The sequence below is a fragment of the Triticum urartu genome, chromosome 5, assembly GCF_003073215.2.
Source record: "Triticum urartu cultivar G1812 chromosome 5, Tu2.1, whole genome shotgun sequence".
Lineage (NCBI taxonomy): Eukaryota > Viridiplantae > Streptophyta > Magnoliopsida > Poales > Poaceae > Triticum > Triticum urartu.
In genome coordinates this window covers 1342090-1368005 of record NC_053026.1, presented here as the reverse complement: position 1 = coordinate 1368005, position 25916 = coordinate 1342090, and positions in this window count along the sequence as shown.

The following is a 25916-nucleotide window of genomic DNA, read 5'->3' as shown; positions in this document are numbered from 1 at the left end:
AGCGCTGCCATTTTTCCGGCGGGGAATGACTATCTAGCAGTGTAGGGCGGCGGGCGGCGTCGGGATATAGCTACTGGTGGCCGAGGGCGCGGGGGGTGGGAGGCGAGTCGGGGAAGAAAACCTTGACTTTTCCCCTGACGGTGTGGGCCAGCCACGCTTTTCCCTTGCGTCGGAGCCCCCAACTGTTTCCCAGTGCGCCGGGTTCGACCTGTGACCGCCGGACGATAAAAAGGGCCGAATCGGCGATTTTCGGCGTCCTGGGGGAGGGGGGCGACTGGGCCGTTTTTTCGACGCCGGCGCCGAAAAAATAGCCTGGGAGGCCTGTTGGGAGCATGGCTGGAGATGCTCTAATGGCTCCAACTTCATCCCGGCCACCAGCATACAGTCGTGACACCTGTGCATTGCCACTGAAAACCAAATCCATGAATGAAACTATGTTCATACAAAGCACGCAAAATACAAAGAAGGGTGTATGCAACATCAAGTTCAGGATCTCGACACTAAAAGTGACACAATTTTGATGGAATGGATCAAAAAGTATAATGCACTGAATCATAATGTACAGAGTTATATCAGTAAGTTTATATTTCTTTTTAGGGGAATAGCTTTTTATTTCTATTTCTAATGTTACATCTCTCTCCAAGAGAACAAGCATAAGAGTGTGCTGCGAATCAATCTGTGGTTGAGATGGTTAGGTGGACAGTGGTATCCTCAACCCACCAGGGTTCAAATCCTGGTGCTCGCATTATTTCTGGATTTATTTCAGGATTTTCGGCGATGCGCTTTCAGTGGGAGGAGACGTTTCCGTCGACGACGAGGCGCCTACGGTGACTTCGTAAATCTCAAGATGATATGCCGGCTCAGTCTCTCGGAGGTGCTCATAGGGGTAGGGTGTGCGTGTGTGCGCTCATAGGGATGAGTGTATGCGCGTGTATATGAGCGCTTGTGTCTGTACTGATGCTAAAAAAAAGCATAAGAATGTGCTTGAGAAAGTATTATGAAAATTTAAGTTATACATCATTCTAGCAGTGGCTAGGGCTGGACGTATCGAGCGGGCTTTTCGGCTCGCTCGTGGACCGCGTTGGACCGGACCGATTGGTCCTGGCCCGCTAGAAAATATGGCCGGTCCGAGCCGTGAATTTCGGCCCGAAAATCGACCGGTCCGGTCTGGTCTTAACTCGGTTAACTCAGTTGGACCGAAACAAACATGACGGTTTCTCGATCAGGCAGCTTTCGGGCAACGTGAACCAGCGATGGGGTCTGAATCCAGCGTGGTCAACACGAGGCAGTTCATATTCGAGCAACTGACGCGGCGATGAGGCAGTTCCGACGATGGCGGCGAGAAGACCGTCGACATGGCGCACGACAAGGGCAGCCGTCCCTTTCCTTTCATTCAGCATAATATTAGCGTAAAAGGATGGAGTTTCTCTGCCGTTTTCCTTTCCATTCATTCAGCGTAGGAGAAACAGAAATAACAAGAAAGACGGGATCGATCTGATACGGCCGTTTCCCTTTCCTTTCATTCAGCGTAAAACGTTTTTCATTAATGATCCGGCTTGTGCGTCCACTACGCCCACGACTAGGACTCAGTTCCACGTTAGGTCTGATCCACTAATTAAGAAGGACTAGCAGACAAAAATTTGTGCGCTCATGCATGTGCTACCTTATTTGCATGTGGGTAAGAAAATGCTAAGGAAAAACCAACAAAGGCGTGCACAAGATAGAGATCTGGCACCGAATACATAGCCCGCGTCGTTGGCTTTCTCCTGGAGGACCCCAGCGCGCGCGTGCGTTGCTGCTAGTGCACCAGCACTTCGCCGGCCACATGCTGGAGGACCCCGACGCGTGCGTTGCTGCGGCCGCCGGTGTGCTGTTCGTGGTTGCAATGGCTCGCTCCTGTGCCTTCCGGCGTCCATGGTCGCCGCGCAGAAGCTCACGACCACCACATCCATATCCTCACGCCCCCGCCATGGTCACCACATCCGTCTTTTGCGGTTGTTGCCGACGCTATGGTCACCACGACCTCTCCATGGCCGGTCCTCCCGGTCTTCTCGGTCCGGCTCGGGCTTCGTCGCCGCCGGTCCGGTCCCTGAAAACAAGACCGTGAGGCTGGTCGGTCCGGTCCGTGTCCACCAATAGCTGTGCCAATACATGTCAGTTCAATATTTTAATTCAGATCTGATATAAATAGCTAACTCTTTCTACATGGACCGTACAACAATGCCTTGAGCTAGCCATATGTAGGTTTTGCTCCATACAAACTTGGAAGACGCTTAAAAAATTTCAAGTTCTTCAAGGCATTTTTTTTCAAAACGGAGGCAAAATTTTTGCCTCATCCATTAAATAAGGAGAGAGAAGAGTTTATAGTTTTACAAGACATCCCACAAAACGGCATGATAATTACTCACACAAAATAGCATTCCCTAGTTTCTTGACGCCGGCTGTTGTCAGGCCCCCGATTCCAAGTCACATTGATCTAGCCGGTAACACCTCATATCACTTTGCGGCCTCACGCACGGTATTCCCACGGATGTCGCCTTACCATGGCCCGGGACCGTTTGCGCCTTTTGGCTCACGTATATGGTAGTGTCGCGAGCATCCATATGACAAAGAATCCGAGCCGACATGGCTAGTCGTGAACCCAAAGCGGCACTAACCTATGAGGACAGACATACATGAATCACATCGAGCATGTCGGTCAACAGCGTGTGAATCCGGGCTGTAGCACTGGGCTAATAGGACTCCGGGAACCCGGGCTGTAGCAGGCTAGGCAGGACTCCGGATGTCACCGCGTGACATTTTCCTGAAGGGACAGACACAGGAACAAAGTGAAACACATGCCGGCCAATAAAGTGTCCTGAGCAGTAGTGCTGGGCTAACAGGACTCCGGTGAACCATGCTGTACCGGACTACTATGGCTCATGGAAGCACTAGACTACATTTTCCCATAAGAGAGGCTGCTAAGGATAAACAACTAGATTGTCGGATCCATACATACCAAGCATTTCAATCATACACACAATATGCTCGATATGTGTAAATACAACATGGCATCACAACATAACTCTACAACTCAAGTATTTATTCATTAGGCTCCAAGGAACGAGATATTACAAACATGGGTCTCATGACCCAACAATCATAGCATACAAATCAAAGCACATGCGGAAGCTTAACATGTCTGAGTACAGACATCTACAAAAAAGCTAAGAAGCCTAACTATCTACCAGATCCTGCCGAGGGCACGATATCGTAGCTGAGGTATCAAGCTAAACATCGAAGTCCACACGGAACTACTAGCGAGACTGACGTCTCTCTGCAAAACATAAAATAGGCAAACGTGAGTACAAATGTACCCAGCAAGACTTACATCAGAACTATCTACATATGCATCGGGTATCAATAAAGGGGGTGGTGGAGTTTAACTACAGCAAGCCAGCTTTGACTCAGTGGCTAACCTGAACTACGACTGCAAGCAACTCCTTTGAGGTGGCGCACACGAGTCCACATATTCACCATTCAATACACCACTATGGATCCGCTCCCGTCTCCCTACGAGAATGCTGTCCATAGCACTCACACTTATCTTGTGAGTTTTAGAGTATCCACTTTCACTTGTCTATGAACTATATAGGCAACAGATAGTCCTTTACGCGGACGCGGCTATTCGAATTAGATGATGTTAACCCTAGCAGGGGTGTACTTCTTCATACACGCTCTCACCACTTACTGTTTTTACACGACATGTACTCCACAACCTTCAAGCGGAAGCCCAACGAGGTGTCGGCCACGGCCTACCTAAACACTCAAGTCTCTAGTCCATGTTTATCGCCTATCCAGGTTCCATCCGCAGGGAGTCCGGCCGAGGTTTCCACATACGGCCCCGAACAATGTGTACAGGGTTCTAAGACACCAAACGGGCGCCCGACATGCCCGGCCATCGGTGTATCTACCGCAACATAGCCCACCCCTGGGGTCACCGCTACGCATCGGCCGCCAACACATATCCTACAAACACCAGAAACTAGTTGCAACTCCTGGACAGAGGACTAGGGTGTTAAGAAGCCGAGAGGGTCAATTAAGGATCCCAATGCATGGTAGTAACTGGTTCTTAAATCACATATACAGATCTCGGTGCTTAAGGACGGTTCCAATGAAACAACCCACCATGTACTCCTACATGGCCTCTCATCGATACCTTTACCAAATCTTGTTCAACACACTTAGCTCACACACATTAGGACATGATCACAACTTTCCAATTCATCCCCGATGAATCAGACCTGACACAACTCTAAGCACTAGCAGGCATGACAAGAAAACATGAATGAGTAGGCACATCAGGCCTCAAACAACTCCTACTCATGCTAGTGGGTTTCATCTATTTACTGTGGCAACGTCAGGTCACTGCAGAGGAAAGGGGTTCAACTACCGCAACATGTAACAGTTGAAACAGTGTTGTCCTAATGCAGAAAGAGAGCAGGAGCAAGGGAGGGGATTGTATCGGAATGAAAAAGGGGGTTTTGCTTGCCTGGCACTTCTGAAGATGATATAGCTCTTCATCGGTGTCATCGATCACGTCGTCGGAAACATCGTCTACTAAGAGGGAACAACCACCGACAAACACAAAAGGAACCACAATCAATGCAATGCACATCCATATGAATGATATGTCATATTAAAGTACTGAATTGACCTAGTGCAACAGTTAGTCATATTCATTGAAGTGGAATTCAAACCTATAGCAAATTCCAACTCCAAAACTAATTACCATTTATCATAATCATGAATTGTCCTATTCAGTGAGGTTAACTTGTTCAAACATGCATGAAAATGCCATAAACAGATTCTTTGGATTTTTCTGATAATTTTTCATATATAAATTATTTCATTTGGAGTTACGGTTTAATTTCTATGAATTTTAGAAGTTTTGGATATTTTCTGGAAATAATAAATCATTTAAGATTTATTTATATTCCAGAAAGGAATTATTATGTCAGCATGACCTCACAGTGACGTCAGCAGGTCAACGGCTCGGTCCAGGTCAAACCTGGCGGTGGGGCCCGCGTGTCAGTGTCACAGGGCTAATCCTATTTTAGTTAAACCTAAACTAGGTAATTAGCAGGGGCTGGCCCATGTCAATGACCCAGGGGAGGTCAAACCCCTGAGTCAACAGGCCTAACACCGTGGCTCGTCGCTGGCGACAGCACGCACAGCGGAGGAGGCTCGGGTTTCGCCCTCAGGCGACCAAAAGGATGGCGGAGGGGCTCTGCGTGGAGCTGGGCGTGCGCCGCATCCAGGGAAGCACACGAGAGGGGCCGGGGTGGCCGGAGTCGACGGCACCGACGAGCGGAGCGGTGCTGGAGTTCGGACGTCGATGGACTCGACACCGCAGGGCACGGCAGGAGCAAAGGGTGGTTGCTACGGCCCCATGGTGACGCGCTACGCGCGGTGATGCGCTCGGTTTTGAGCTCCGGTGTAGGTGGCCACGGCGGCGAGGAGCTGAGGCGGCGACGCGTGCGGGCAGGCGAGGTGTGTCAGCTATGGCTTGTAGCTGAGAAAACAGAGAGGGGGTTTCGGGTCAGGTCAGGAGCTGACGGTGGGGAAGATGAACATGTCAGCTGGCTCGGGGGTGGGGACGGTGCCGTGGCGTTGCCGGCGATCTCGGACGGCAGGGAGGAAGACGTGCGTTGGGGACGAAGCAGAGCTCCTGGCGCCGCTTGACCCTGTGAGAGGACGAAGACGTCGTGGCAGAGCTCGGGGACAGCTCAGAGAGGCGAGGGAGAGGCGGCGGCTACGGCAACGATGAGCGGCGGCGACGAGCTCCGCTTGGTGGGGGGGGAGCCAGAGGAGGGGGGGAGAGGGCTGGGAGAGGAGAGAGGGGGCTGGGAGTGCTGGCATATGCCTAGAGGCAATAATAAAGTTATTATTTATTTCCTTATATCATGATAAATGTTTATTATTCATGCTAGAATTGTATTAACCGGAAACATAATACATGTGTGAATACATAGACAAACAGAGTGTCACTAGTATGCCTCTACTTGACTAGCTCGTTGATCAAAGATGGTTATGTTTCCTAACCATAGACATGAGTTGTCATTTGATTAACGGGATCACATCATTAGGAGAATGATGTGATTGACTTGACCCATTCCGTTAGCATAGCACTTGATCGTTTAGTTTGTTGCTATTGCTTTCTTCATGACTTATACATGTTCCTATGACTATGAGATTATGCAACTCCCGTTTACCGGAGGAACACTTTGTGTGCTACCAAACGTCACAACATAACTGGGTGATTATAAAGGTGCTCTGTATGTGTCTCCGAAGGTACTTGTTGGGTTGGCGTATTTCAACATTAGGATTTGTCACTCTGATTGTCGGAGAGGTATCTCTGGGCCCTCTCGGTAATGCACATCACTTAAGCCTTGCAAGCATTGCAACTAATAAGTTAGTTGCAGGATGATGTATTACAGAACGAGTAAAGAGACTTGCCGGTAACAAGATTGAACTAGGTATTGAGATACCGACGATCGAATCTCGGGCAAGTAACATACCGATGACAAAGGGAACAACGTATGTTGTTATGCGGTTTGACCGATAAAGATCTTTGTAGAATATGTAGGAGCCAATATGAGCATCCAGGTTCCACTATTGGTTATTGACCAGAGAGGTGTCTCGGTCATGTCTACATAGTTCTCGAACCCGTAGGTTCCACACGCTTAAAATTCGATGACGGTTATATTATGAGTTCATGTGTTTTGATGTACCGAAGGAGTTCGGAGTCCCGGATGAGATCGGGGACATGACGAGGAGTCTCGAAATGGTCGAGACGTAAAGATTGATATATTGGACGACTATATTCGGACATCGGAAAGGTTCCGAGTGATTCATGTATTTTCTGGAGTACCGGGGAGTTACGGGAATTCGTATTGGGCCTTAATGGGCCATACGGGAAAGGAGAGAAAGGCCTCAAAGGGTGGCCGCACCCCTCCCCATGGGCTGGTCCGAATTGGACTAGTGAGGGGGGGCGCCCCTTCCTTCCTTCTCCTTTATCCTTCCCTTTCCTTCCCTCCTACTCCTACTACTTGGAAGGGCTCCTAGTTCTACTAGGAAAGGGGGAATCCTACTCCCAGTGGGAGTAGGACTCCCCTAGGGCGCGCCATAGAGAGGGCCAGCCCTCCCCCCTCCAATCCTTTATATATGGGGGCAGGGGGTACCCCAAAGACACAACAATTGATCTCTTGATCTCTTAGCCGTGTGCAGTGCCCCCTCCACCATAATCCACCTCGATCATATCGTAGCGGTGCTTAGGCGAAGCCCTGCATCGGTAGAACATCATCATCATCACCACGCCGTCGTGCTGACGGAACTCTCCCTCAAAGGTCGGCTGGATCGGAGTTCGAGGGACGTCATTGAGTTGAACGCGTGCAGAACTCAGAGGTGCCGTGCGTTTGGTACTTGATCGGTCGGATCGTGAAGATGTACGAGTACATCAACCGCGTTGTGCTAACGCTTCCGCTTCCGGTCTACGAGGGTACGTAGACAACACTCTCCCCTCTCGTTGCTATGCATCACCATGATCTTGCGTGTGCGTAGGAAATTTTTGAAATTACTACGTTCCCCAACAGTGGCATCCGAGCCTAGGTTTTATGCGTTGATGTAATATGCACGAGTAGAGCACAAGCGAGTTCTGGGCGATATAAGTCATACTACTTACCAGCATGTCACACTATGGTTCGGCGGTATTGTTGGATGAAGCAGCCCGGACCGACATTACGCGTACGCTTACGCGAAACTGGTTCTACCGACGTGCTTTGCACACAGGTGGCCGTCGGGTGTCAGTTTCTCCAATTTTAGTTGAACCGAGTGTGGCTACGCCCGGTCTTTGCGAAGGTTAAAACAACACCAACTTGACAAACTATCGTTCTGGTTCTGAATCGTAGGTAAGAACGGTTCTTGCTCAGCCCGTAGCAGCCACGTAAAACTTGCAACAACAAAGTAGAGGACGTCAAACTTGTTTTTGCAGGGCATGTTGTGATGTGATATGGTCAAGACGTGATGAGATATAAGTTGTTGTATGAGATGATCATGTTTTGTTGAAGTTATCGGCAACTGGAAAAAGCCTTATGGTTATCTTTCTATTGCATAAGATGCAAGCGCCAAATAATTGCTTTACTTTATCGCTATGTGATAGCAATAGTTGCAAGAGCAATTGTTGGCAAGACAACCATGTGACGACACATTAATATAGATCAAGATGATGGAGATCATGGTGTCATGCCGGTGACGATGGAGATCATGACGATGCTTAGGAGATGGAGATCAAAGGCACAAGATGATGATGGCCATATCATGTCACATATTTTGATTGCATGTGATGTTTATCTTTTATACAGCTTATTTTTCTTAGTTCGGCGGTAGCTTTATAAGATAATCTCTCACTAAATTATCAAGGAACAAGTGTTCTCCCTGAGTATGCACCGCTGCGAAAGTTCTTCGTGCTGAGACACCACGTGCTGATCGGGTGTGATAGGCTCTACGTTCAAATACAACGGGTGCAAAACAGTTGCACACGCGGAATACTCAGGTTAAACTTGACGAGCCTAGAATATAACAGATATGGCCTCGGAACACGGAGACCGAAAGGTCAAGCGTGAATCATATAGTAGATATGATCAACATAGTGATGTTCACCATTGAAACTACTCCATCTCACGTGATGATCCGACATGGTTTAGTTGATTTGGATCACGTGATCACTTAGAGGATTAGAGGGATGTCTATCTAAGTGGGAGTTCTTAAGTAATATGATTAAATTGAACTTAAATTTATCATGAACTTAGTCCTGGTAGTATTTTGCAAATCATGTTGTAGATCAATAGCTCGCGTTGTTGCTTCCCTGTGTTTATTTTGATATGTTCCTAGAGAAAACTAAGTTGAAAGATGTTAGTAGCAATGATGCGGATTGGATCCGTGATCTGAGGTTTATACTCATTGATGTACAGAATAATTATGTCCTTGATGGACCGCTAGGTGACCAACCTATTGCAGGAGCAGATGCAGACGTTATGAATGTTTGGCTAGCTCAATATGATGATTACTTGATAGTTTAGTGCACCATGCTTAAATGGCTTAGAATCGGGACTTCAAAGACGTTTTGAACGTCATGGACCATATGATATGTTCCAGGAGTTGAAGTTAATATTTCAAGCAAATACCCGAGTTGAGAGATATGAAGTCTCCAACAAGTTCTATAGCTAAAAGATGGAGGAGAATAGCTCAAGCAGTGAGCATGTGCTCAGATTGTCTGGGTACTACAATCACTTGAACCAAGTGGGAGTCAATCTTCCAGAGAAAATAGTGATTGCCAGAATTCTCTAGTCACCATCACCAAGTTAGTAGAACTTCATGATGAACTATAATATGCAAGGGATAACGAAAACGATTCCCAAGCTCTTCGTGATGCTGAAATCGACGAAGGTAGAAATCAAGAAAAGCATCAAGTGTTGATGGTAAAAAAAACCCACTAGTTTCAAGTAAAGGGACAAAGGGAAGAAAGGGGTGTTGGAAATATGCCCTAGAGGCAATAATAAATTAGTTATTATTATATTTCCTTGTTCATGATAATCGTTTATTATCCATGCTAGAATTGTATTGATAGGAAACTCAGATACATGTGTGGATACATAGACAACACCATGTCCCTAGTAAGCCTCTAGTTGACTAGCTCGTTGATCAATAGATGGTTATGGTTTCCTGACCATGCACATTGGATGTCATTGATAATGGGATCACATCATTAGGAGAATGATGTGATGGACAAGACCCAATCCTAATCATAGCACAAGATCGTGTAGTTCGCATGCTAAAGCTTTTCTAATGTCAAGTATCATTTCCTTAGACCATGAGATTGTGCAACTCCTGGATACCGTAGGAGTGCTTTGGGTGTACCAAACGTCACAACGTAACTGGGTGACTATAAAGGTGCACTACGGGTATCTCCGAAAGTGTCTGTTGGGTTGGTACGAATCAAGACTGGGATTTGTCACTCCGTGTGACGGAGAGGTATCTCTGGGCCCACTCGGTAGGACATCATGATAATGTGCACAATGTGATCAAGGAGTTGATCACGGGATGATGTGTTACGGAACGAGTAAAAGAGACTTGCCGGTAACGAGATTGAACAAGGTATCGGGATACCGACGATCGAATCTCGGGCAAGTATCGTACCGCTAGACAAAGGGAATTCTATACGGGATTGATTAAGTCCTTGACATCGTGGTTCATCCGATGAGATCATCGTGGAACATGTGGGAGCCAACATGGGTATCCAGATCCTGCTGTTGGTTATTGACCGGAGAGTCGTCTCGGTCATGTCTACATGTCTCCCGAACCCGTAGGGTCTACACACTTAAGGTTCGGTGACGCTAGGGTTATAGAGATATTAGTATGTGGTAACCCGAAAGTTGTTCGGAGTCCCGGATGAGATCCCGGACGTCACGAGGAGTTCCGGAATGGTCCGGAGGTAAATAATTATATATAGGAAGTGCTATTTCGGCCATCGGGACAAGTTTCGGGGTCACCGGTATTGTACCGGGACCACCGGAAGGGTCCCGGGGGTCCACCGGGTGGGGCCACCTGCCCCGGGGGGCCACATGGGCTGTAGGGGGTGTGCCTTGGCCTATATGGGCCAAGGGCACCAGCCCCAAGAGGCCCAGGCGCCAAGAGAAGAGGAAAAGGAAGAGTCCTAAAGGGGGAAGGCACCTCCGAGGTGCCTTGGGGAGGAGGGACTCCTCCCTGGCCGCACCCTTCCTTGGAGGAAGGGCCAAGGCTGCGCCCCCCCTCTCCCTTGGCCCTATATATAGTGGGGGGAAAGGGAGGGCAACCTACCCTAAGCCCTGGCGCCTCCCTCTCCCTCCCATGACACATCTCCCTCCTCCCGCAGCGCTTGGCGAAGCCCTGTTGGAATCCCGCTACTTCCACCACCACGCCGTCGTGCTGCTGGATCTCCATCAACCTCTCCTCCCCCCTTGCTGGATCAAGAAGGAGGAGACGTCGCTGCTCCATACGTGTGTTGAACGCGGAGGTGCCGTCCGTTTGGCGCTAGGATCATCGGTGATTTGGATCACGACGAGTACGACTCCATCAACCCCGTTCTCTTGAACGCTTCCGCGCGCGATCTACAAGGGTATGTAGATCCACTCCTCCCTCGTTGCTAGATGACTCCATAGATTGATCTTGGTGACACGTAGGAAATTTTGAATTATTGCTACGTTCCCCAACAGTGGCATCATGAGCTAGGTCTATGCGTAGTTTCTATGCACGAGTAGAACACAAAGTAGTTGTGGGCGTTGATTTTGTTCAATATGCTTGCCGTTACTAGTCTTATCTTGATTCGGCGGCATCGTGGGATGAAGCGGCCCGGACCGACCTTACACGTACTCTTACGTGAGACTGGTTCCACCGACTAACATGCACTAGTTGCATAAGGTGGCTAGCGGGTGTCTGTCTCTCCCACTTTAGTTGGATCGGATTCGATGAAAAGGGTCCTTATGAAGGGTAAATAGCAATTGGCATATCACGTTGTGGTTTTTGCGTAGGTAAGAAACATTCTTGCTAGAAACCCATAGCAGCCACGTAAAACATGCAAACAACAATTAGAGGACGTCTAACTTGTTTTTGCAGGGTATGCTATGTGATGTGATATGGCCAAAAGGATGTGATGAATGATATATGTGATGTATGAGATTGATCATGTTCTTGTAATAGGAATCACGACTTGCATGTCGATGAGTATGACAACCGGTAGGAGCCATAGGAGTTGTCTTAATTTATTTATGACCTGCGTGTCAACATAAACGTCATGTAATTACTTTACTTTATTGCTAACCGTTAGCTGTAGTAGTAGAAGTAATAGTTGGCGAGGCAACTTCATGGAGACACGATGATGGAGATCATGATGATGGAGATCATGGTGTCATGCCGGTGACGATGATGATCATGGAGCCCCGAAGATGAAGATCAAAAGGAGCAATATGATATTGGCCATATCATGTCACTATTTGATTGCATGTGATGTTTATCATGTTTATACATCTTATTTGCTTAGAACGACGGTAGTAAATAAGATGATCCCTCATTAAAATTTCAAGAAGGTGTTCCCCCTAACTGTGCACCTTTGCGACAGTTCCTTGTTTCGAAGCACCACATGATGATCGGGTGTGATAGATTCTAACGTTCACATACAACGGGTGTAAGACAGATTTACACACGCGAAACACTTAGGTTGACTTGACGAGCCTAGCATGTGTACAGACATGGCCTCGGAACACAAGAGACCGAAAGGTCGAGCATGAGTCGTATGGTAGATACGATCAACATGAAGATGTTCACCGATGTTGACTAGTCCGTCTCACGTGATGATCGGACACGGCCTAGTTGACTCGGATCATGTAATCACTTAGATGAATAGAGGGATGTCTATCTGAGTGGGAGTTCATAAGATGAACTTAATTATCCTGAACATAGTCAAAAGGTCTTCGCAAATTATGTCGTAGCTTGCGCTTCAGTTCTACTGTTTAGTTATGTTCCTAGAGAAAATTTAGTTGAAAGTTGATAGTAGTAATTATGCGGACTAGGTACGTAAACTGAGGTTTGTCCTCATTGCTTCATAGAAGGCTTATGTCCTTAATGCACTGCTCAGTGTGCTGAACCTCGAACGTTGTCTATGGATGTTGCGAACATCTGACATACACATTTTGATAACTACGTGATAGTTCAGTTAAACGGCTTAGAGTTGAGGCACCGAAGACGTTTTGAAACGTCGCAAAACATATGAGATGTTTTGAGGGCTGAAATTGGGATTTCAGGCTCATGCCCACGTCAAGAGGTATAAGACCTCCGACGATTTTCTTAGCCTGCAAACTAAGGGAGAAAAGCTCAATTGTTGAACTTGTGCTCAGATTGTCTGAGTACAACAATCGCTTGAATCGAGTGGGAGTTGATCTTCCAGATGAAATTGTGATGGTTCTCCGAAGTCATTACCACCAAGCTGCTAGAGCTTCGTGATGAACTATAATATATCAGGGACATATATGATGATCCTTGAGATATTCGTGATGTTTGACACCACAAAAGTAGAAATCAAGAAGGAGCATCAATTGTTGATGGTTGGTGAAACAACTAGTTTCAAGAAGGGCAAGGGCAAGAAGGGATACTTCATGAAACGGCAATTCAGCTGCTGCTCTAGTGAAGAAACCCAAGGTTGAACCCAAACCCGAGACTAAGTGCTTCTGTAATAAGGGGAACAGCCACTGGAGCAGAATTACCCTAGATACTTGGTATATTAGAAGGCTGGCAAGGTCGATAGAAGTATATTGGGTATACATTGTGTTGATGTGTACTTTACTAGTACTCCTAGTAGCACCAGGGCATTAGATACCGGTTCGGTTGCTAAGTGTTAGTAACTCGAAATAAAAGCTACGGAATAAACGGAGACTAGCTAAAGGTGAGCTGACGATATGTGTTGGAAGTATTTCCAAGGTTGATCAAATATCGTACGCTCCCTCTACCATCGAGATTGGTATTAAAACCTAAATAATTGTTATTTGGTGTTTGCGTTGAGCATAGACATGATTGGATTACGTCTATCGCAATACGGTTATTCATTTAAGGAGAATAATGGTTACTCTGTTTATTTGAATAATACCTTCAATGGTCTTACACCTAAAATGAATGGTTTATTGAATCTCGATTGTAGTGATACACATGTTCATGCCAAAAGATAGTAATGATAGTACCACCTACTTGTGGCACTGCCACGTAAGTCATATCGGTATAAAACGCATGAAGAAGCTCCATGTTGATGGATTTTTGGGCTCACTCGTTTTTGAAAAGTTTGAGACATGCGAACCATGTCTATTGGTGTATATGCATGAAGAAACTCCATGCAAATGGATCGTTTGGACTCACTTGATTTTGAATCACTTGAGACATGCAAATCATACCACATGGGCAAGATGACTGAAAGCCTCGTTTTCAGTAAAAATGGAACTAGGAAACAACTTGTTGGAAGTAATACATTTTGATGTGTGCAATCCAATGAGTGCTGAGGCATGTAGTGGATATCGTTATGTTCTTACTTCACAGATGATTTGAGTAGATGTTGAGTACATTTACTTGATGAATCGCGAGTCTGAATTATTGAAAGGTTCAAGTAATTTCAGGGTGAAGTTGAAAGATCGTCGTGACAAGAGGATAAAATATCTATGATATGATCATAGAGATGAATATCTGAATTACGAGTTTGGCACAGAATTAAAACATTGTGGAAATTGTTTCACAACTAATACAGCCTAGAACACCATAGTGTGATGGTGTGTCCGAACATCATAACTGCACCCTATTGGATATGATGCATACCATGATGTCTCTTATCGAATTACCACAATAGTTTATGGGTTAGGCATTAGAGACAACCACATTCACTTTAAATAGGGCACCACGTAATTCCGATGAGATGACACCGTATGAACTATGGTTTAGAGAAACCTAAGCTGTCATTTCTTAAAAGTTTGGGGCTGCGACGCTTATGTGAAAAAGTTTCAGGCTGATAAGCTTGAACCCAAAGAGGATAAATGCATCTTCATAGGACACCCAAAACACTTGGGTATACCTCCTGTCTCAGATCCGAAAGCAATAAGGGATTGTTTCTAGAATCGGGTCCTTTCTCGAGGAAAAGTTTCTCTCGAAAGAATTGAGTGGGAGGATGGTGGAGACTTGATGAGGTTATTGAACCGTCTCTTCAACTAGTGTGTGGCAGGGCACAGGAAGTTGTTCCTGTGGCACCTACACCAATTGAAGTGGAAGCTTATGATAGTGATCATGAAACTTCAGATCAAGTCACTACCAAACCTCGTGGGATGACAAGGATGCGTACTACTTCAAGTGGTACGTAATCCTGTCTTGGAAGTCATGTTGGTAGACAATAATGAACCTACGAGCTATGGAGAAGCGATGGTGGGCCCGGATTCCGATAAATGGCTCGAGGACATAAAATCCGAGAGAGGATCCATGTATGGAAACAAAGTGTAGACTTTGACAGAACAGCTCGATGGTCATAAGGCCGTTGATTGCAGATGGATTTTAAAAGGAAGATGGACAATGATGGTAAATGTCACCATTAAGAAAGCTCGACTTGTCATTAAGATGTTTTCCGACAAGTTCAAAGAGTTGACTACGATGAGACTTTCTCACTCGTAGCGATGCTAAGAGTCTCTTGGAATTATATTAGCGATTACTGCATTATTTATGAAATCTTGCAGATAGGATGTCAAAACATTGTTTCCTCGACGTTTTTTTTGAGGAAAGGTTGTATGTGATACAAACCGGAAGGTTTTGTCAATCCTGAAAGATGCTAATAAGTATGCAAAGCTCCAGCAATCCTTCTAGGGACTGGAGTAAGCATCTCGGAGTTGGAATGTACACTTTGATGAGATGATCAAAGATTTTGGGTTTATACAAACTTTATGAGAAACTTGTATTTCCAAAGAAGTGAGTGGGAGCACTATAGAATTTCTGATAAATATATGTTGACATATTGGTGATCAGAAATGACGTAGAATTTCTGGAAAGCATATAGGGTTATTTGGAAAGTGTTTTTCAATGGAAAGCCTGGATTAAGCTACTTGACCATTGAGCATCAAGATCTATAAGGATAGATCAAAACGCTTAATGGTACTTTCAAATGAGCACATACCTTGACATGATCTTGAAGGTGTTCAAGATGGATCAGTCAAAGAAGGAGTTCTTGCCTGAGTTGTAAGGTATGAAGTTAAGACTTAAAGCTCGACCACGGCAGAAGAAAGAGGAAGGACGAAGGTCGTCCCCTATGCTTTTATCATAGGCTCTCTACAGTATGCCATGCTGAGTACCGCACCTGATGTGTGCCTTGCCACATATCTGACAAGAGGGTACAAAGGTAATCTAGGAGTAGATCACTAGATAGCGGTCTAAATTATCCTTAGAGGAATAAGGATATGTTTCTCGGTTATGGAGGTGATAAAGAGTTCGACGTAAAGAGTTACGCAGATGCAAGCTTAACACCTATCCGGATAGCTCTGAGTAGAGATACCGGATACGTATAATGGAGCAACAATTTAGAATAGCTCCATGTAGAACAGTTATTTGAAATGGCTCCAAATATAGCGTAGTAGCTGCATCTACAAGATGACGTAGAGATTTGCGAAGTACATACGGATCTGAAAGATTCAGACCCGTTGACTATAACATCTCTCACAAGCATAACATGTTCAAACCCAGAACTCATCGAGTGTTACTCACATGGTAATGTGAACTAGATTATTGACTATAGTAAACTCTTTGCGTGTTAGTCACATGGGGATGTGACCTTGAGTGTTAATCACATATCGATGTGAACTGGATTATTGACTCTAGTGCAAGTGGGAGACTGTTGGAAATATGCCCTAGAGGCAATAATAAATTAGTTATTATTATATTTCCTTGTTCATGATAATCGTTTATTATCCATGCTAGAATTGTATTGATAGGAAACTCAGATACATGTGTGGATACATAGACAACACCATGTCCCTAGTAAGCCTCTAGTTGACTAGCTCGTTGATCAATAGATGGTTACAATTTCCTGACCATGGACATTGGATGTCATTGATAACGGGATCACCTTATTAGGAGAATGATGTGATGGACAAGACCCAATCCTAAGCATAGCACAAGATCGTGTAGTTCGCATGCTAAAGCTTTTCTAATGTCAAGTATCATTTCCTTAGACCATGAGATTGTGCAACTCCCGGATACCGTAGGAGTGCTTTGGGTGTACCAAACGTCACAACATAACTGGGTGACTAAAAAGGTGCACTACGGGTATCTCCGAAAGTGTCTGTTGGGTTGGCACGAATCAAGACTGGGATTTGTCACTCCGTGTGACGGAGAGGTATCTCTGGGCCCACTCGGTAGGACATCATCATAATGTGCACAATGTGATCAAGGAGTTGATCACGGGATGATGTGTTACGGAACGAGTAAAAGAGACTTGCCGGTAACGAGATTGAACAAGGTATCGGGATACCGACGATCGAATCTCGGGCAAGTATCGTACCGCTAGACAAAGGGAATTGTATACGGGATTGATTAAGTCCTTGACATCGTGGTTCATCCGATGAGATCATCATGGAACATGTGGGAGCCAACATGGGTATCCAGATCCCGCTGTTGGTTATTGACCGGAGAGTCGTCTCGGTCATGTCTACATGTCTCCCGAACCCGTAGGGTCTACACACTTAAGGTTCGGTGATGCTAGGGTTATAGAGATATTAGTATGCGGTAACCCGAAAGTTGTTCGGAGTCCCGGATGAGATCCCGGACGTCACGAGGAGTTCCGGAATGGTCCGGAGGTAAAGAATTATATATAGGAAGTGCTATTTCGGCCATCGGGACAAGTTTCGGGGTCACCGGTATTGTACCGGGACCACCGGAAGGGTCCCGGGGGTCCACCGGGTGGGGCCACCTGCCCCGGGGGTCCACATGGGCTGTAGGGGGTGCGCCTTGGCCTATATGGGCCAAGGGCACCAGCCCCAAGAGTCCCATGCGCCAAGAGAAGAGGAAAAGGAAGAGTCCTAAAGGGGGAAGGCACCTCCGAGGTGCCTTGGGGAGGAGGGACTCCTCCCTGGCCACACCCTTCCTTGGAGGAAGGGCCAAGGCTGCGTCCCCCCCTCTCCCTTGGCCCTATATATAGTGGGGGGAAAGGGAGGGCAACCTACCCTAAGCCCTGGCGCCTCCCTCTCCCTCCCATGACACATCTCCCTCCTCCCGCAGCGCTTGGCGAAGCCCTGTTGGAATCCCGCTACTTCCACCACCACGCCGTCGTGCTGCTGGATCTCCATCAACCTCTCCTCCCCCCTTGCTGGATCAAGAAGGAGGAGACGTCGCTGCTCCGTACGTGTGTTGAACGCGGAGGTGCTGTCCGTTCGGCGCTAGGATCATCGGTGATTTGGATCACGACGAGTACGACTCCATCAACCCCGTTCTCTTGAACGCTTCCGCGCGCGATCTACAAGGGTATGTAGATCCACTCCTCCCTCGTTGCTAGATGACTCCATAGATTGATCTTGGTGACACGTAGGAAATTTTGAATTATTGCTACGTTCCCCAACAAGGGGAACATCAAGAAGAACGGCAAGCAAGTTGCTGCTCAAGTGAAAAACCCATGTCTGAACCTAATCCTGAAACTGAGTGCTTCTACTGCAAAGAGACTGGTCACTGGAAGCGGAACTAACCCAAGTATTTGGCAGATAAGAAGGATGGCAAAGTGAACAATGGTATATTTGATATACAGATTATTGATGTGTATATTACTAGTGTTCGTAGCAACCCAACGGTATTTGATACTGGTTCAGTTGCTAAGAATAGTAAGTCGAAACGGGAGTTGCAGAATGAACAGAGATTAGTTAAGGGTGAAGTGACGATGTGTATTGGAAATGGTTCCAAGATTGATATGATCATCATCTCACACTCCCTATACTTTTGTGGTTAGTGTTAAACCTAAAATAAATGTTATTTAGTGTTTGCGTTGAGCATGAATATGATTGTATCATGTTTATTGCAATACAGTTATTCATGTAAGTTAGAGAATAATTGTTGTTCTGTTTACATGAATAAAACCTTCTATGGTCATACACCCAGTGAAAATGGTTTGTTGGATCTCGATCGTGGTGATACACATTTTCATAATATTGAAGCCAAAAGATGCAAAGTTAATAATGATAGTGCAATTTATTTGTGGCACTGCCGTTTAGGTCATATTGGTGTAAAGCGCATGAAGAAAATCCATGCTGATGGACTTTTGGAATCATTTGATTATGAATCAGTTGATGCTTGCGAACCATGCCTCATGGGCAAGATGACTAAGACTCCGTTCTCCGGAACAATGGAGCGAGCAAAAGATTTGGTGGAAATCATACATACTGATGTATGTGGTCCGATGAATATTGAGGCTCGAGATACGTATCATTATTTTCTGATCTTCACAGATGATTTGAGCAGATATGAGTATATCTACTTGATGAAACACAAGTCTGAAACATTTGAAAAGTTCAAAGTATTTTAGAGTAAAGTGGAGAATCATCGTAACAAGAAAATAAAAGTTTCTATGATATGATCGCAGAAGTAAAATATTTGAGTTAACGAGTTTGGCCTTCAGTTAAAACAATGTGAAATAGTTTCACTACTCATGCCACCTGGAACACCACAGTGTAATGGTGTGTCCGAACGTCATAACCGTACTACTATTGGATATAGTGCAGTCTATGATGTTTCTTACCGATTAATCACTATAGTTTTGGGGTTATGCATTAGAGACAGCTGCATTCACGTTAAAAAGGGCACCATCTAAGTCCATTGAGGCGACATTGTATGAACTGTGGTTTGGCAAGAAACCAAAGTTGTCGTTTCTTAAAGTTTGAGGTTGCAATGCTTATGTGGAAAAGTTTCAACCTGATAAGCTCAGACCCAAGTCGGAGAAGTGCGTCTTCATAGGATACCCAAAAGAAAATGTTGGGTACACCTTCTATCACAGATCTAAAGGCAAGTTATTCATTGCTGAGAATGGATCCTTTCTAGAGAAGGAGTTTCTCTTGACAGAAGTGAGTGGGAGGAAAGTAGAACTTGATGAGGTAACTATACTTGCTCCCTTATTGGAAAGTAGTTCATCACAGAAATCTGTTTCTGTGACTCCTACACCAATTAGTGAGGAAGCTAATGATGATGATCATGTAACTTCAGATCAAGTTACTACCGAACCTCGTAGGTAAACCAGAGTGAGATCCGCACCAGAGTGGTACGGTAATCATGTTCTGGAGGTCATGTTACTTGACCATGACGAACCTACGAACTATGAGGAAGCGATGATGAGCCCAGATTCCACGAAATGGCTTAAGGCCATGAAATCTGAGATGAGATCCATGTATAAGAATAATGTAGGACTTTGATTGACTTGCCCAAAGATCGGCGAGTCATTGAGATTAAATGGATCTTCAAGAGGAAGATGGACGTTGATAGTAGTGTTACTATCTACAAAACTATAATTTTCGCAAAAGGTTTTTGACAAGTTCAAGGTGTTGACTACGATGAGAGTTTCTCACTCGTATCTATGCTTAAGTCTGTCCGAATCATGTTAGCAATTGCCACAATTTATGAAATCTGGCAAATGGATAAACAAAACTGCATTCCTTAATGGATTTATTAAGGAAGAGTTGTATATGATGCCAGAAGGTTTTGTCAATCCTAAAGGTGCTAACAAAATATGCAAGCTCCAGCGATCCATCTATGGACTGGTGCAAGCATCTCGGAGTTGGAATATACGCTTTGATAAGTTGATCAAAGAATATAGTTTTATACAGACTTGCGGTGAAGCCTGTATTTACAAGAAAGTGAGTGGGAGCACTACATCATTTCTGATAAGTATATGTGAATGACATATTGTTGATCAGAAATAATGTAGAATTATTCTGCAAAGCATAAAGGAGTGTTTGAAAGGATTTTTTCAAAGAAAGACCTCGGTGAAGCTGCTTACATATTGAGCATCAAGATCTATAGAGATAGATCAAGACGCTTGATACGTTTTTTGATGAGTACATACCTTGACAAGATTTTGAAGTAGTTCAAAATAGAACAGTCAAAGAAAGAGTTCTTTCCTGTGTTACAAGGTGTGAAACTGAGTAAGACTCAAATCCCGACCACGGCAGAAGATAGAAAGAGAATGAAAGTCATTCCCTATGCCTTGGCCATAGGTTCTATAAAATATGCCATGCTGTGTACCAGATCTATTGTATACCCTACACTATTTTTGGCAAGGGAATACAATAGTGATCTAGGAGTAGATCACTGGACAGCGGTCAAAATTATCCTTAGTGGAATAAGGATATGTTTCTCGATTATGGAGGTGACAAAAAGGTTCGTCGTAAAGGGTTACGTCGAGGCAATTAGCTAGAGTAGCTCCATGCAGAGCATTGTTGACATAGAAATTTGCAAAATACTTACGGATCTAAATGTGGCAGACCCGTTGACTACACTTCTCTCACAAGCAAAACATGATCGCACCTTAGTACTCTTTGGGTGTTAATCACATAGCGATGTGAACTAGATTATTGACTCCAGTAAACCCTTTGGGTGTTGGTCACATGTCGATGTGAACTATGGGTGTTAATCACATGGTGATGTGAACTATTGGTATTAAACCACATGGCGATGTGAACTAGATTATTGACTCTAGTGCAAGTGGGAGACTGAAGGAAATATGCCCTAGAGGTAATAAGAAAGTTATTATTTATTTCCTTATATCATGATAAATGTTTATTATTCATTCTAGAATTGTATTATCCGGAAACATAATACATGTGTGAATACATAGACAAACAGAGTGTCACTAGTATGCCTCTACTTGACTAGCTCGTTGATCAAAGATGATTATGTTTCCTAACCATAGACATGAGTTGTCATTTGATTAACCGGATCACATCATTAGGAGAATGATGTGATTGACTTGACCCATTCTGTTACCATAGCACTTGATCGTTTAGTTTGTTGCTATTGCTTTCTTCATGACTTATACATGTTCCTATGACTATGAGATTATGCAACTCCCGTTTATCGGAGGAACACTTTGTGTGCTACCAAACGTCACAACGTAACTGGGTGATTATAAAGGTGCTCTGTATGTGTCTCCAAAGGTACTTGTTGGGTTGGCGTATTTCAACATTAGGATTTGTCACTCCGATTGTCGGAGAGGTATCTCTGGGCCCTCTCGGTAATGCACACCACTTAAGTTAGTTGTGGGATGATGTATTACGGAACGAGTAAAGAGACTTGCCGGTAACAAGATCGAACTTGGTATTGAGATACCAACGATCGAATCTCGGGCAAGTTACATACCGATGACAAAGGGAACAACGTATGTTGTTATGCGGTTTGACCGATAAAGATCTTCGTAGAATATGTAGGAGCCAATATGAGCATCCAGGTTCCGCTATTGGTTATTGACCAGAGACGTGTCTCGGTCATGTCTACATAGTTCTCGAACCCGTAGGGTCCGCATGCTTAAAGTTCGATGACGGTTATATTATGAGTTTATGTGTTTTGATGTACCGAAGGAGTTCGGAGTCCCAGATGAGATCGGGGACATGACGGGGAGTCTCGAAATGGTAGAGACATAAAGATCGATATATTGGACGAATATATTCGGACATCGGAAAGGTTCCGAGTGATTCGGGTATTTTCGGGAGTACCGGGGAGTTACGGGAATTCGTTTTGGCCTTAATGGGCCATACGGGAAAGGAGAGAAAGGCCTCAAAGGGTGGCCTCACCCCTCCCCATGGGCTGGTCCGAATTGGACTAGGGAGGGGGGGCGCCCCCTTCCTTCCTTCTCCTTTTTCCTTCCCTTTCCTCCCCCCCTACTCCTACTACTTGGAAGGGCTCCTAGTTCTACTAGGAAAGGGGGAATCCTACTCCCGGTGGGAGTAGGACTCCCCTAGGGTGCGCCATAGAGAGGGCCGGCCCTCCCCCTCCTCCACTCCTTTATATACGGGGGCAGGAGGCACCCCAAAGACACAACAATTGATCTCTTGATCTCTTAGCCGTGTGCGGTGCCCCCCTCCACCATAATCCACCTCGGTCATATCGTAGCGGTGCTTAGGCGAAGCCCTTCGTCGGTAGAACATCATCATCGTCACCACGCCGTCATGCTGACGGAACTCTCCCTCAAAGGTCGGCTGGATCGGAGTTCGAGGGACGTCATTGAGTTGAACGTGTGCAGAACTCGGAGGTGCCGTGCCTTCGGTACTTGATCGGTCGGATCATGAAGACGTACGACTACATCAACCGCATTGTGATAACGCTTCCGCTTTCGGTCTACGAGGGTACGTAGACAACACTCTCCCCTCTCGTTGCCATGCATCCCCATGATCTTGCGTGTGCGTAGGAAATTTTTGAAATTACTACGTTCCCCAATAGTGAGAGAGGGTCCAGGGGTCGCGTGGCGTCGAGGAGGGGCTTCGAGGCATCCGGTGAGGCAGGCGAGCAGGGAGGAGGCGTGACGCCTCGCGCGCGCGTGCACTGTCCCGCCTCTGCATGCTAGCAGAGGTTAGGGATGACTGGCACCAGACCAGTGGGCTGGGCTGTCCACTGGGCCGGCCAGGTAAGCCCAGGTAAAACTCTCTCTCTTCTCTGTTTTCTATTTTCTTTTCTGCAATTTGTTTTGGGTTTAGTTTTAACACCAAACCATTTTATAAAATCCTAAAAATAATTATGTGGCTAGAACTAAAATATACAAAACCGCATAAAATGTTCTAGAATTATTGGACATATATTAATTATATAAAGAATATATATCCAATGCAAATAGTTATTGAATTAATTCAAAGGCCCAAAATAAATATTTCTGAGACTCCAAAAATATTGGTTTGAGTTTTACCTCTTGCAATATTTTTATAGCTTGACAGGAACATTTTCTTGGGTTTATTTGAAACAATTTTTAATGTTGATCATTTTTGTAAAAGACTTCTGAGGCTTCCCACTTTCCCCAATTCTACTTTCATAGATATATACATGATGCATGAATGCTTGTGCAACTAGTTACAACCAATTCTAGGGCTGTGACAACTCACCCCCACTAAACAGGAATCTCGTCCCGAGATTCAAGACGTGAGGTAAGAAGACAGAGGGGGCACAAGACCAACACATCTTCACGATCCAGGTGGCACCTCATAAGGTTGTTGCTTCGTTGCATACGTTGATCTTGACATCCTCTCTTTTGAGATCTTCATCCACGCGATGACGACAGAAAGAAACTATACTAGGATTGATCTTCTCGAAGATCGAGCTATACAAGATCAACTCGCGGAATGAGATGTTGAAACATCTCGAGTTGAGACACAAAACAAATCGAGAGGGATGGAAGAACAACGACGGGGTTTGATTTGGTGGGAAACAATTCCACGCTTAGGAAGATGGTGGATGGTGTCAAGGTGGCGAGGATATAATTGCCATGATCCCGTAACGGGGCACCTTGGGAAAGGTGACTCGAAGAACTATTCCCTTAAGTGGCAAAAAGAATTACTTTTGATCCATAAATCATTGAAACTCTTCATACCAGCTTAAGGCAATTTACAATTGATCGTTTGAAATAGCTAGAAGAAATGGCATACTCGGACTAGGATGGATGATGTTGACTACCTTGTTGAAGACAACGCAAGGGATTATTTTGCTTGATCGTGCTCTCAAGAACTTGAGCATTTCCATATTCATCAAGGTTCTGCCAACATCCGTGGCAAGGATCCTGGCAACACGACATACTACCATGATGATTAGTGATGGATGATGCGGATACAAAGGAAGATAACACCTTCTCAGACCTTCCCGTACCGAGGCTAAGGGAACAGAACCTGGAGGATCGACCGAGAGACATTTAGCACTCCGCTTCTAATGTTCTCCTTGATGTGCTAGCGTAATCCATTCATAGATATGGTTTGATATCTAGAACATCAAGTAAAAGGTCGGACTTCGGAAGCTCAAGAATCCATAAGGAATAACTACGGAGGCAGATCCTGCGAGATCCTTATGGGGAGGTGACCAACTTCTTCAACCAAGATACTACAATAATAGGCCTTCCGGCTAGGTGTGTTGGCCACGACATCCACGTTACCGGTTATAGAGAGACCAACATTATAGTTCTTGGAGTACGTTCCAACCATCATATCTGCCTGAGATTCAGATCTGGTTGGTGTCAGGATTCCAGACTCATCAAGTCTAGAAAGAAAAATGAAAGTCTGCAACGCAATTCGACGAGATGATGTTGCGAGATTCTCGGGGAATGAGCTACGATAGCAAGCTCCAAAACATGAGCTGGTTCTGCTACAAACCTGTGAACATGCTATCCAAGACAGGCATGACCACATGGTAGTCTTATAATAAAACACTACCGAGCTCAGGTGGGGAACCATCATCGAGGATATCGAAGTCCTTGTGCACTTATCGATGAACTTCTTATCCCTGAGCAAGTCAATCAGTGGCTTGGTGTGCTAGGAACACATATAGAATGGAGGCGGCCAACCTATCAAACCATAGGGCACTTCGCACATGCATGACTAACTTGGGATGATTCCAGAGGAGGCAAAAATAAACTTTCTCGAATTCACGGCGGCAACTTGCATCGATTGCACGTGAACTAGAGGAAGTCACTTCTTTCATCCAGACAGATACTTCATGAACGGGGCATGAAGAAAAATGCTTACACAAGTTTCCAATGCTAGCTGGATGTTCAACACGAATCATGGAGGAGACAAAATGCTGCTGATGGACTCAACAACAACTCATCGGAATTTCCATATCACTGGACTTCCACCATCATGTGAACACAGTTATAGCATTGGTCAGACCAAAAGATGTAATGGTGTATGCTCGAGGGATCAACCACGGGTAAGACAGCATTACAAACATCGTTGGTTCTGATTTGACTTGACGATAGCCCATACTCAAGTCAAGGTTTTGACAAGGCAATAGATCTAACAACTGATCACGAGGACCAATCGATGGAGATATCTTCTTTCTTCAACACACACACACACACAAAGATATCCCTTAACATGAACTAAGTCAGACAAGCTTTATTTTCCAACTCTCCAAGTTGTTGTTTAGCTCAACCAACTAGCTCAGGGATATCCAATATAGATTCTTGGAGAAGGGGTGATTTATAAGAAAACCCATTTAATCACTAACTCAACATACCGGTCAGGTGACAACCAGGTAATACTTCCGAGAAGATCTTCGGAAAATCATGAACCACCGATATGTTACTAAGCTCGAGAACAATCTTGCTTTTC